Source organism: Apis cerana, linkage group LG11 (genome assembly GCF_029169275.1).
Source record: "Apis cerana isolate GH-2021 linkage group LG11, AcerK_1.0, whole genome shotgun sequence".
Classification (NCBI taxonomy): domain Eukaryota; kingdom Metazoa; phylum Arthropoda; class Insecta; order Hymenoptera; family Apidae; genus Apis; species Apis cerana.
In genome coordinates, this window is record NC_083862.1 from 1,519,404 (window position 1) to 1,532,467 (window position 13,064).

The following is a 13,064-nucleotide window of genomic DNA, read 5'->3' on the forward strand; positions in this document are numbered from 1 at the left end:
TGTGGTTGTACTTGATTTTAACTGCAATGCTACGTTTAACGTCGTCGATTAACGGTACAGTTTCAATCGAGATATTGCAAGGTGTCGGGGAAAAAGCAGGGTTCGCGTCAAATTTCTCCATTATCCTTTGTCCATGGGATCGAGCAATTTATAATAACACGACCCGAGAAGCGGGAGCGATCGAGGTCAGCGTAGGTCGAGGTACATAAAGATAATAGGCAGCCACCGGCAGGTCGGTAAGTTTTCTTTTCAAAATGTGAGTTCCAAGTTTGGGAAACGTTGGAAATTCATAGAGGAGACAATAATTTGCGATAATTTCCCTCAAAGATTATCAAATGATTCCTTCCTAATTCCATCTCCAAATATTAAACCATCTATTCTGCAAAAATCTACCAATCTCGAATCTCTTGTTCATAAATATTTCGTTATTGATATCACCGTTTTTCTTCCATTTCAACTAGCATTGATGCCACTTTCCATGGATATCGCACGCTAATAATGACATCAAACGGCGTGGATCGGTCAATTCAAGTTTCCGAGGAGTAATTCGATAATGATAATCGGTCGATCGAAGGTAAAAAAGTTGATTCGGGGTCCTTTAATGACGAGATCGGGGCCCGAGGGGTCGTTCGAGGGGTCAGGCCGCGCAAAAATAACAATCAATCGGACGGAGGGGGCGATTGAGAGGCGGCCAATTACGCGGTGGCGGCGGTGCCTCTGCTGCGGTTTTGCCCCGGAGGGACAAGGATGAGCAAGACAGCTTCCTTACCCGCCTTTAATTCAGCCTCGAACGCTCTTTTCCTGGCCCACCTCTCATCATAACCCAACAACTCCCTCGCTTTATTATATAAAAGATAAAATTCCGCTCGATCTTGCGGCAAACCGCTTCGACCTCGCTCCTCCTCCTCCTCCTCCTCCTCCTCCATTTTTCCTCTTTGCCGCCGATCTTTCTTGCCCGAGATTTGTACAGGGTGATTCTTGGTACGCTAAAACTCGCCCGAGGAAGGCAAAAAAACTGTCCGATTTTTCTCATCCAAGATTTATACAGAGCGATTCTGACCTGATTGAGTAATTATTAAATATTTTGATAAAATCCGTACAATTCGTGTCCAAGATATTTCCATTAATTACAAAAATAACTATAGCTAGGGTTTTTCAGATGGCGCTCTGTTTGGCAATAAAACTCGCTCGCTTTTGAAAAACGGTAAAACTGTCCGGAGGAAGGGATGGAGGGGGAAGGAGGGAGGCGAGGCCCGATTGCCTCGGTTTCGCGATGGAATATTTAAACGGAACAGGAGTCGGGAAACCGCAGCTCGTTTCCTCCTCGTACCTCCTGTGTCACCGAAAACGCACGGCCGCAGAACATTTTGAGGGTTTATAAACAAACGTATCTACGCCCGGAATGAGTTCCACTCGCTTGTTCCCCCGTGTCCGATCGAAACCGTGTTTCCCAATTCCGAGAATCCCTTGTTTCGAACTTTCGAATTAAAAATTCCCCCCTCCCCCTTTCTTGGAAAAATGTTTTAAAAATACGCGTGCTTCTATTCATTTCAGAAACCGCGAATTGCGAGAAATGGAGAAATGTAGAACGAGTTGCACTTGATTAAAATATATACGTGTGGAAATAGTAAGAATTGTAACAAGAGGTACTCGAGAAATTATTACCATTTCTCACGTTCGTTCGTATGGACACGCGTGGGCGTGTGCTCGGGTGACCTTACGACCTTCGACGAGTCGCGCTATCTCGCCGACCGACTGATAAGATTCGCGCGCTCGAGGAGATCGTTCGTCACACGAACGTTCGGACATGATCTACGCCTCTGGCGAACTCTATTTCCCCTGTTCCTTCTCGCGTTGGAATTACACAGGGTGGGATCGGGTCGAGGTTTGCGATAGCTTAACCTTTCCTCGACGATTCAGATTAGTCTTATTAATGGCCGCGAACCGTTATCTTAATAGCGACCCGACTAGCGGTGGAAGTCTATCACGTTAGACGGAGAAACAACGGTTACGATGGTGTGTACGTGGTCAACGTACTGGTGAATTGAATTTTCGTCTAAAATTGTAGGACAGGTTTTTGTCCGGGCTAATTTTGAAATTAAAATGTTGTAGAGGAATGTATATCACATATACTGATTTTATACCGTGTATTTAATTAAATTGTACTTGCGTTTTATGCTTTTAGATTGACTAGGGTAAAAATTTCTTGTTTACAAATGTATCTTGTCAAGTACGTACTATCTCGATTAATTACTCGAGATTCTATCTTATCTTGGAAATAGGTTAGGTTAGGACTATTTCTAAATCAAAGACGCGTATTAAGAAGGAAGTAATTTATAACGAGAGAAGTAACAGCAAGAAATATTGGAACGAAGGTAGATTAAGTTAGATTAGGTTATTCACATCCTCTCCATCAATCGTATAATTCGATCTTAAGGAAAAAAAAAAAAAAAAAAAGAAAGAAAAAGTGATTCGTCTCTCCTGGTATTACTTTAATTAACGGTCGCATGGAAAATTGTGTCGCGATTCGAGTTAAAATATGCGCTACGTGTCTCTTATTAGGAACGTGTTTTGGCTTCGCGTGGGTAAAAAAGAAAATTACGTTTTCAATTATCCCGTTGTTATAATAGCAACGGGCGATTCCTATCGGCATACCGCTTTCTAAACGAAATGTTCCTTGCTTTCCTGCTGCAATCAATTCCGTTGATTGCTGGGAATGAAAGACACACACACTCACATCACTGAAAAGTCGAATCTCTCACGCTTTCGTTCTTAAAACACCCTATCGTGCGTGGCCGATCGACATTTCTCGAATAATGCGATTCCACGTTTCTCGTTTCCTAACCTAGTTACTTTACATCTTACGCGAAAGAAATAATCCGAATAATTGTCTTCGCTTTGATCTTTGGCGACACTCGTAAGTATCGAGTTTCATTCTTTGTCGAGGTTAGAAGCATACATTTAACAGGGAATCTATTATTTTCTTTATTGGTCCTATTAAATACGATCACGTCATTGTCATACTCGTACACTTTAAAAACACGATACGAGGACTACCGACAAAGTTTCGCCACCGCGCACTATCGGCGCGCACCTCCGCCGATAAAACAGAAACTGTCCACCGTCTCGTCAAACCGTAAGCTCGAAAGGATAAGAAGAAGAAAAAAAAAAAAAATTGAAAAAAATCCTCCATCTATGAAACTATCCATTTAGAAGAAGAGAAAGCTAGAGTACGGTGAATATACACGGCGAGAGTTAATTATTCCCAGCAAATCAGCGATTCGTTCCCGCGTCCGCGTTCAAGAGATCAATCGGCCACGCCGATATTCCCCGATCCGTTTTCATCGGCGGACAGGGGGGAGGTCGTCCCGGATCCGGGCCGAGCCGAGCGTAACCGACACGTTTCACCGGCGAACGAACCAAAAACACGTTCCTTTGTGCGGATACAATTGGGTTTGACCGGCCACCACCACCATCACCCCATCGACGGAATAATTTCAGTTTCGAAGCGAACGAGTGCAACGCTATCCCCCTTCCCTCCCCCTCCCCTCCTCCCTCCCTCCCTCCATCCGTCCTCGCCCCGATACGCCGCGCGCTATCCCCCACCACAGCGATGCGTGCGTGGCCGTGGGCGGATCCTGGATGGACCTAATAAATTGTTTGTTGTAATTAAATGAGTTCGGGGGAATCGTGTAGGGCGTTTTGGCTTGGGAGAGGAGGGAGGGAGGGGGGAGCCACCGCACACGGACTCCTCTCCACACGTAAAGGAATAAAGATGAACGGCCTATGGACGGGCCGCTATCTGCGCCTGTGGAACGGAAACACGCTCGTGCCGCGACAGCCCCTGACAAATGACGGCCCGTGAGCGCGGCTATTGCCGCCGCCCTGCCAACCCCTCCTCGCCTATTGGCAACCCCTTTCCACCCCCTCTCGCCCCCGATTTCCCGTCCATCTTCTCTCTTTCTCACATGTGTATATATATATATATATATATATATGTATGTATCGCTCAACGATCCCGGGACCATGATTAAACAGGGGAGAAAACGAAATTGAGCGGCGAATATTCCGTGGCACGCCGAACTCTCGATCGGCCGCCCCCAGGCTTCATCCCCTATATAGGATTCGCGAAAGGGGTTCGTTCTGAGAGCGAGAAAAATCCAAGAGAGTTTGGAAGAGGTAAGAAGGAGGGTGGATCTTTTTTAATCTTCCATCCTGATCCGAATCCGCTCGGTTTCGAATAATTTTCGAAATTTACGAAGATTCGGATTCGATTTAATTTATTATTACGTATTCTACGTATCTCGTCGAATGACATCGTTCGTATCATTCCTCTCTGTCTCTTTCCCTGCCTCGCGGTTTTTTCTCGCGGAAAATTCGCGAGGAAAGGAAGACGGAGGAGAGCTGCGGCGAACGAATATATATCCCCGGCGAGCTATTCTATTTGATTTGCAATTCGAATCGTCTAGCAGCGAGTGGAAGAAGTGGAAGTGTATGTGTGTGTGTTCACGAGCATCAGAGAGGGAGGGAGAGAGAGGGAGGGACACAGTAAGGGAGGAAGACGAATCGAGGAGGTTCCACCCCACGTTGCTCTTGGGGGTGAAAACGCAATCTCCGGGAAGTGTCTATCGCGGATATACGAGCAAATTGATTTTCGTTTCTCCGATTCCTCCTTCAGGGATCGCTCCTAATCTCGGCTTCTCCTCCATTATTCGCCCATTCATCCGTTCTATGATGTTTCCACGATATTTTTTCCCATTTTTTCTTTCCTTCTATTTACTTCCAGTGATCGTAATGTTCCTATCCACACATCCTTTCCAGTAATATAAATCGCAAGGTGCTCAAGAAGATGCTCGAGAGAAATGACACTTTGAAAGAAGATGTTAGAAAATTGTTCACGACAAGAGCAGGTTGCTTTCAGCGATTACTTTTAATTGAAATAGGCTCTAGAAAAAGATCGATTCCAGTAATATCCGACTCTAAAAAACGGAAAAAAAAAGAAATAAATAAACAAAGCGAGAAATAAAAGTATCAGAAGCGGAAGGGTGGGTTCCAGAAGTGATTTTCCCTGGCCGGTGATTTCCATCGTGACCCTTTCGAACAACAGTTTCGGCCAACAGTTTCGCCCGACGGTTCCGCCCTCGCGCGAGACAGAGATGGATTTATTTCCAGAGGCGTTGGGGGGGGGTTTCGAGTGGAAAGAGAGGGAAAAGTGAGCGCGATGGATTTGACAGAAAGCTTTACAAAGCGGTGTCGCGCGCTATTTTGTATTTTATTTTCGAGCTGCACGCGGATTGGACACGGACGTTAACAGCACTCGTTGTAATGCTTTATAATGCTCTCTCTCTCTCTCTCTCTCTCTCGCTCCTCTTGCGCGTCGTCACTCTCTCTCTCTCTCTCGCTCGGTCGACGCCGCTTTGGTGGATAACACGTGGAAAAGGGGGCCCCATCGTCCGATTTTTCGCGATAAAATATGAGCACGATGGAGGGATGGAGTAATTTCTCCCCAATATTGGTGAGATTAGACCGATTTCTGATTAATTATTCTTACTTGAATTTGATCCTTCGATGCAGGAGATATTTTAATAGGAAAGTGGACGAATCGAGGCTAACTTGAATAATTCAATCTGCAAAAATCTTCAAAACGTTTAAATTACAATAAAGAAAAAAGAAAAATAATCCCTTTCTTATTATACTCGAAGCAATTCTTGAAATCTCAAATGAAATTTTTGAAAAAAATCTGTCGAATCGAATAATATCCTAGACAGGGATTCTTTGCATAGTTTTCTACGAGGCTTAGAGTACAAAAAGAGAGATGGAGCATAATGGGCCCACCATTTGGCCCCTCGCGAGCGCATTATTGCGCGGCCTCCGTTGGCCGCGCGTGAGCAGGAGGCGAGCGCATCTTTTATTCATCCGACAGAGTGGAGCCTTAATTTGAATTGAATAGGATTTATAAATTATTTCAAATTATAGTTGCGACGCATGACCGGTACGGAGACCAGGAGGAGAGACCTGGCTACCGGTTGCTGCGGGTATCGTCGACAACGACGACGCTCTAAGCCGGTGGCGACGACTCCTGAGAAGAGTCTGGGCCCCTGCAACCTCTTCTCTCTTTCTCTTCATCCAACTCGAGAGATTCGGCGATTGCAATGACAGGTGTGGAAAGCGAAATTTGATTTGATCGTTCGAAATCGGCAAAGGAAGTAGTCCTAATTTTGAGGTTCCAATTATTATTAAAGAGTTACGATGTTCAAATTATGAATTTTTTCAGAGAAAAATAATCCTCGAGCTTCCGTAAAATAATAATCATTTCAAATTAATGTCAAGTAGAGATTATTTAATTATAGTTTTACAACATTTTCAAATCAAATCATTTCTCTACTTTAAATGACCACGTGTTATTTCCTTCAAATAAAAATTGCAATTACAGTACACCTAATTTATAATAAATCAAACTTCTCTTTTTCCTCAAAAGAAAAAAAAAACAAGACTTAACATCATCCTTAAAATTCGAGATTCGTCTCTCTCCACTTCTCATCTTTCCCAAGAAGATAGATAGAGAGAGAGAGAGAGAGGAGCAAGCCACGATCGCGAACCTCCTCCCCCCTTTTCTTGCCGCGGCTTTTGCTCCAGGTTTTCTTACGTAAGCGGTCCGCGCAGGCATCTCGATCCGGAATTCCAAGTCCCCCAAGAGCATCGTTGCACCGAAGAAAAGTATCTCTCCACCACCCCTTCGACCTCCTTCTTTCCTTCCCCTCCTCCTCCTCCTCCTCCTCCATCGATCCGTTCGGAAAAAAGGCGCGGGGCGCGAAGAAAAAGTTGAATCGCGGGCCCCGATGGATACGTGGAGGCGAGCGGAGCGTGTAACGAGTTTCGAAGCCCAGGGCAAAAAGAGGAGAGAGGGGGGAGGGCGCCACTTTATTGCTCCCGATAGAAATGTATCGAAGCCGCCGCTATTTGCCAACCTCTCTTCCCTTACCTCGTTGGAAGCCCAGGGTGTCCTTTCATCTCACGATCGAAACTGGATTGCACGATTCGACGATAGTTTTCGAGATGGCGGATTTTTTTCGAGATCGATCGAAGTTTGTTTCGGGAGGTTTGAGCGAGCGATCGTGGAGAAAGTGTGCGAAAAGATGGTGTAAAAATAAAGTTACTTTGAGTGATTACTTGTCGAGTTTATTCGTACATCGCTGGAGATTTTGGGAATGGAAATTTTTCAGGGACTCGCCGAGAATGTATCGACCTAACCTAAAAAGAGGTTGATCAAACTTATGCACGATTGAACGCGATATTCAAGAATATTAAATACCGTTTTCGAGTTCCCGCAAAGAGAAAACGCATCGACTCCTTCCTTGGTGTCGCGCTTCCAGGTTGAAGAAAAGACTCGAAGAGAGGAGGGGAAGGAACAAAGGGTTCGCGATGAGAGAGTAACGTTCGAGAACGACTCCGTCGTAAATATGGTAATCCCAAAGTATCAGCGCTACCCGGTGGGTCGGGGACGATAACGACCATTATGCGAATGCTCGACGAAAAGAGAATTAGGGGAATCATTTGTTAGGCGAGCTGTCCGTCGCAGCTGATATAATCCCCGGATGTCGTCGGCGCCGAAAGACACTCCCCGCTAGCCTACTACACCCGCGACACACAACGTCTAAAACGACTTAGAATATCTATCCTGTAAACCTGTTCCACCGGTACAACGGTGGATCGAAAAGAGGATTTGTGTATTTTCGTCGAGTTCTACTCTTTTTTCTTTCTTTCTTTCTTTCTTTTTTAACGAAACGAAAAAATGTATCTCGAATATTTGCAAAGTGTCCATTAGATGGATCTTGGGTAGATAGGAAAGTCTAATGGATAGATCTCACAGGTGGATAGAGGTACACTTACTGGCCACGTGGCGCTGGTGTCGCAAATATCACACTAGTTGGAAATATCAACACTTTATATTCCCCTAAAAGGTTCACGATCTTGCTAAAAAGAAAAACACTTGCTTCAAACACGTGTATCCATATTACTATCTAAACTATCCAAGTGGTAACAGCCTCGATAACTCGAACGTCCAATCGTTCCTTCCTCCTTTCTAAACGCGCGATCCCATTGACCACAAATCGAAAGAAACGAATTTTCTCACGAGCGATCGACACACATCGATCTCGATCGGTCGAACGATTACGGATCCTGGATCGCAGGGATAGGTGTCCATATATCTGTCACCCGGTTCGTTGACGTCGTCATTCGCCAGCTGGTATTACATATCCTCCCTCCTTCCCCCATGGAAAGACGGACGGATCGCGGTTTTGCCCTCAACGTTGGCCAGGTCAGGTTTTATCCCTACGAGACGCTCTCCCTTTCCATCCTTTCTTTTCATCCACACCGGTTTTATTATATATATAAAATAAAAAACCTCGATCGTCCGCGTTATGAATTACAGATTGGCCAATGCGTGAGCAATGCGCGAGCATCGAGTCGTGGCAGCACCGCGGGTAATGCATACTTGGCCAAGAGAAGGGGAGAGGAGAGGAGGGAAGGGGAGACTGGACTGTTGGTATCCGTCAGTCTCGCGTAGGATGAGTGGGACGAGGACGAGGTAAAAGTACGACGACGATCCATCAGATTGTTACGAGCGGTGAAATTTGCAACAGTGAGTTCTTATGTTCTTTTTCTTCTTCCCCTTCTTCTTCCTTTACGGTGACTCGAATCGTGAAAAGTCATCCTCTTTCTCTCTCTCTCTAAACAACTTCGTTGCTCGAATATCATTACGAGAGGCGTAGAAAGATTAACGTAGAAAGAAAAATGAACGAGCGAGTTAATTAAATTTACGCGATAATGGTATTTGATTAAGACATATTATAACTTGAGCAATAAATTCGAAAATTTAATTACCTAACCTCTAAACCCACTTTTGAATATTACTTACGAAACTTTAAGAAAGCAAAGAACAATTCACAATAATTCGACCAAATTATACACACACACACACACACACACACACGAAGAAAGAAAGAGAGAAAGAGAAAGATGGACGTAAGAAGCGGAGACGAGTATAAATATAGCGGTATATATATATATACGCGCTCTCCAGGATACGTCACCCGATTAATTTGTTGTTAGCAAACAGGTTGGCAAACTGCGAGCGGATGCTGGCTCGAGAGCAAATAAAGGAGCCTCCATTTATTAAGCCGGCAATAAAATAGCGCTTCTCTCCTCTTCGTTTCGCTGTCTTCCCTCTCGATCCGTTCCGAGGCCCGTGGGTGGAACGTCGAGGTGGACCAGAGAGAGAGAGAAAGAGAGAGAAGAGGGGACACACGTCGGGGGACACGGCTGATTTATGCGAAAATCGGGAGGGGGGACTCGGGACCGAGGATTCGAGAGCGCAACACCGCCGCACGAGGTAATGCCCTGCTACACACGTTGAATCGGGTTAATCCACCCCGAACCCTGTCCAAAGGGGGAAGAAAGAAAGGAAGGAAGGAAGGAAGGAAGAAGGAGAAAGGTGGAAGTCGGTAACGTTGGATGAGGTCGAGTTGTGTGGAACAATCGGTGGAAAATTTTGCGGAAAAATTCCAATTCCCGCGTGTGGGAATATTTATTTCAAATAAGAGCGAACTAAGGATGAATATGAATTGCAATACCCAAACTTGGTTCATGAATGTATTAATGAATAATGTAATTTGATCCACTTTGGAAACATTTATTGTATCATTTATAGAAAAGTCTCAATTTTGTATTTTGATGAATATGGAAACATTTGTTATAACTTTAGATTGGATAAATGTAAGCTAGAACAAAAGTACCCAAGCTTGATTAACGAGTGTAGAAACATTTGTTACACCATTAGGAAAGAAGTATCCAGGCTTGAATTAATGAATAGAAACATTTATTATACCGTTGGATGAGTGCAAAGTGTGCAAACTTGTGGAAGAAGAATCTCAATTTTGTATTTTGCTGAATGAAAACATTTGTTGTAACTTTAGATTGGATAAATGCAAATTAGAACAGAAATATCCAACCTTGATTAATGAATGTAGAAATATTTGTTATATCTTTGGATAAGTGCAAACTTGTGGAAGAAGAATCTCAATTTTGTATTTTACTGAATGTGGAAACATGTATCATTGGATGAGTTTAAAGTGTGCATTTATAAAACAAAAGTACAGAGTATTTTGGAAGCTTGATTAATAAATTTAGAAACATTTACTGCATTATTGGATAAGTGCAAAGTGTGCATTTATAGAAGAATCTCAAATCTCTTTGTATTTTGCTGAATATAGAAACATTTATTATACCATTAGAAAAGAAGTAATGAATATAGAAATATTTATTATACCATTGGATAAGTGCAAAGTGTGTATTTATAGAAGAATCTCAATTTTACTGAATATGGAAATATTTATTATAACTTTAGATTGGATAAATGCAAACTAGAACAAATGTATCCAAGTATCGAATAGAAACATTTATTGTACTTTTTAATAGATTAATAGAAATCTATTGGATAAGTGCTTGTAGAAGTACAAATTAGAACATGAAACAAAGACATATAGGTTAAGACATTTAGGTTAAGTCAACTATAAATTGTACATTTATGGAATTCAATCTCAATTTTGTTGAATACAAAAACATTTACTTGGATAAATACAATTTATAAAATACAAAATATATTAATTCTTCAATTAGTACGATCAATGGATACTTTCAAACATTTATTTATCCTATGTTAGCGAGAAATCATTTTCAAAAATCGTTATCACGGAAAAGTTACAAATTTGCGCATTTTCACGAAAAATAGAATGATATTTACGTAGCCTGTTACGAAACCAACGACAAGTTTGTCGTATACACGACGGAATGAATCGTGGATAGGACGATTAGCTCTGGTGATTTGTTGCTTCCCTTCGGTTCTTCGGGTCTATCGTCACCCAATTTGGACGGTGGCATGCGGTGGATCTCGAGGAGCGCGATCAGGAAAATCGATAAAGGGGATTCTACGAAACCTTTGGAATAATATGCTCGTTTGCTTTAATTATGCAAACGCGATCCAACCGAAATCCGCGTCTAGGCGACGAGTTTATCGTCGGACAGATCGATTGCGCCACAGATCCGGGCGTTAGATCGTTATCGTCGCGTTAATTCCTTCTCTCAACCTGTTTAACATAAATCACATAAAAAGATTGAGATTAAATTCTTTTCTCTCTCTCTCTCTCTTTCCCATATACCATCTTCTCCGATTTCTCTTATTAATTTTACAATTCTATTCGTCAAATCGTTTTACATAGAATATATTAAAAATAGTGTACGCCGATTTTGCAATTGTCGTAAAATGTATAGGTGCTTCCTATGAAATTAATCTTATCCTTTGCTCGATCGTTTATTTTTTAAACGAAAATGTATCTGATATTATACTTTGTTAATAATCTGATCGATTCTGGAAAAATAATGCTGTACAAAATTTAATTCGAATCAAAACCTTAAATAATTAAACCTCGTGTTAATTATTTAAATTGATTACGACTCGATAAATAAATTTTTCGATTTTTCTATACATATACGCCGGTGCAGGGATCGTAAAAAACCACCTTCTCGCGGTGATAATTAGTTCCAACGGTATTACCCGCTCCCATTATCCGGACACGTGTTTCCAAACTTTGAACACCCAACATGGCTGACCCGGTTTGAACACCGAGCACGTCTCGTGTATCGAAACCACTCGTAGAATTTATCCTTTCGTATCGTCTCCTTCACGAGCGAAAATGTAGTCGAGTTTGAAAATTCGAAAAATCAAAATTTTCCAAAAACTCGTCGTCCCATATTGGAACAAAAAAAAAAAAAAAAAACCAAAGACATTCGCCAAAAAGAATTCACCTCCCCCTCCTCGAAAGACGATACTCCGTAGCAAAGGCCGTAAACTCGAGTTCCCCGTGGAACACGGGATACATACACGAATACAACATTAGGGGATGTATAGAAAATTCCTGTTCACGGAGAAGAAGGAATATTTAATTCAAAGGTTAAGGGGGAGGAGGAGGGGAGAGAGGCCTGCGGCGAGCGCGTAAAAGAGGAGAACGTCGTTTCTGAAAGTATACGAGAGGAGGGGGTGCGCTTCTGGATGCCCTCCCCCTCCGGCTCGAGGGTAAAGGCACCGCCAATTAGCTCGAAATAATGAACGCATTTCGGCGTCTTTTGTTTTGCTTCCGTTCGCCGCCTAGCTAGCTAACAGAGCGCCCCGAGCGAGAAGCGTGGCATTACAATAGAGGAGAGCCTCTCCCTATTTCTCTCTATCTCTGTTCTCTGTGAAAACTCGCCAAGTTTTAAAAAATTATGGATGAAAAAAGGATGGATGGGTAGAACGTTTTCGAGATGGAATTAGTAGCCTTTCCTTTTTCCCTCTTCCTTTTTGGAAAAATTCGATTAGCAAAGTTAGAATACGTGTAGCTTCGAATTATTATCATCAAGCTACGTCAGTCACGATTAGGTCGGTAACAATTCAATCTACGTCGATCACGATAAAGTTAGGTTAGAATCCAACGAAATGGCGATGGAAAACCCAATTCAGGATCTTGCCAATCTCGAACCATTCTATAAATTTTTCGATCCGTGAAGCAAAGAAATCCTCTCTCGCTCGTTGTTCGTTCGTCCAACGAGGAGATGTCGCTACTGTGCTATGTGTATCGTATACCGGAAAAGAGAGAAATCTCTCGAAATCTCTGGGGCTGGGGGGAGGAAAGACGGGGCCTGATGTACCGGGTGGTTGATTCAGGGTGAGCCGGTAGTCGAGACGTTGGGCGAGCACGGTATGCGTACACGAGTTACGATAAGTATCGCGACACATGTCGGCGTAAGTGGCGCGATCAATAAGCTCGCGCGCGCGAGAGCTAAGGAGAAGAGATTCGTCTCTTTGGCGCGGTTGGAAGTCGAGCCGCCCGATGGGATTGAAACGGACGATTCGTTCTCGTCCTGGTTCGTTGCTCGTTTGCTTTCGAGGAGAGACAATGACCTTGGCTCTATTATTAGTTCCTTGTTCGACCACCAGAGTAGTTTTAGATTTAACAGCAGTAACGTTC

The 13,064-nt window shown here is 43.1% G+C and overlaps 1 protein-coding gene and 1 long non-coding RNA gene across 6 annotated transcripts in view; one reads left to right on the forward strand and one right to left on the reverse strand.

Annotated features, from left to right (window-relative positions):
• LOC107998559 (ankyrin repeat domain-containing protein SOWAHB) overlaps positions 1-13,064 on the reverse strand; it is a 124,913-nt gene that overhangs the window by 51,404 nt on the left and 60,445 nt on the right. The gene's annotated exons all lie outside the window — the stretch shown is intronic.
• LOC114577641 (uncharacterized) lies at positions 5,387-10,691 on the forward strand. Of its 2 annotated transcripts, XR_003697866.2 has the most exons (3): positions 5,387-8,320; positions 8,435-8,644; positions 9,115-10,691. It is a non-coding gene; the product is annotated as an uncharacterized LOC114577641 (long non-coding RNA). The 2 variants fall into 2 exon arrangements; XR_009831764.1 differs by having other exon boundaries at positions 5,387-8,644.